At 39.3% G+C, this 1,090-nt stretch overlaps 1 non-coding gene across 1 annotated transcript; it reads right to left on the bottom strand.

Moving 5' to 3' along the window:
• Nucleotides 1-717: 717 nt before the first annotated feature.
• Nucleotides 718-825, bottom strand: LOC148563711 (small nucleolar RNA R71). The gene has a single exon (XR_015884784.1). It is a non-coding gene; the product is annotated as a small nucleolar RNA R71 (small nucleolar RNA).
• Between the last annotated feature and the right edge of the window lie 265 nt (nucleotides 826-1,090).

Raw genomic sequence — 1,090 nt, forward strand, 5'->3', positions numbered from 1 at the left:
CTAACCTTTTTCAAAAACTATTTTCGAAAATCACTAACTCTTTTTTCAAAAATAATTTTCGAAAATTCTCTTCTCTCTCATCTCCTTCTATTTGTTTATTCATCTACTAACATCTCTCCCTCACTCACAAAAAAAAAGAGGATCTCTATTATTATTATTTTTCTGTGCCCTCTTCTTTGTCATATGAGCAGGAGCAAGGACAAGAATATTCTTGTTGAAGCAGATCCAGAACCTGAAAAGACTCTGAAGAGGAAACTAAGAGAAGCTGAATTACAACAAACCAGCAAGCACCTGTCAGAAATTATCAAACAGGAAAAGAAGATGGCAGCTGAAAATAATAATAATGCAAGGAGAATGCTTGGTGACTTTACTGCACCTAATTCCAATTTACATGGAAGAAGCATCTCCATTCCTGCCATTGGAGCAAACAATTTTGAGCTGAAACCTCAGCTAGTTTCTCTGATGCAGCAGAACTGCAAGTTTCATGGACTTCCATCTGAAGATCCTTTTCAGTTCTTAACTGAACTCTTGCAGATCTGTGATACTGTTAAGACTAATGGAGTAGATCCTGAAGTCTACAAGCTCATGCTTTTCCCTTTTGCTGTAAGAGACAGAGCTAGAGCGTGGTTGGACTCTCAACCTAGAGATAGCCTGAACTCTTGGGATAAGCTGGTCACGGCTTTCTTAGCCAAGTTCTTTCCTCCTCAAAAGCTGAGCAAGCTTAGAGTGGATGTTCAAACCTTCAAACAAAAAGATGGTGAATCCCTCTATGAAGCTTGGGAAAGATACAAACAGCTGACCAAAAAGTGTCCTTCTGACATGCTTTCAGAATGGACCATCCTGGATATATTCTATGATGGTTTATCTGAGTTATCAAAGATGTCATTAGATACTTCTGCAGGTGGATCCATTCACCTAAAGAAAACGCCTGCAGAAGCTCAAGAACTCATTGACATGGTTGCTAACAACCAGTTCATGTACACTTCTGAGAGGAACCCTATGAGTAATGGGACGCCTATGAAGAAGGGAGTTCTTGAGGTTGATACTCTGAATGCCATATTGGCTCAGAACAAAATATTAACTCAGCAAG

This window comes from Arachis ipaensis, chromosome B5 (assembly GCF_059453495.1).
Source record: "Arachis ipaensis isolate K30076 ecotype BB chromosome B5, ASM5945349v1, whole genome shotgun sequence".
Lineage (NCBI taxonomy): Eukaryota > Viridiplantae > Streptophyta > Magnoliopsida > Fabales > Fabaceae > Arachis > Arachis ipaensis.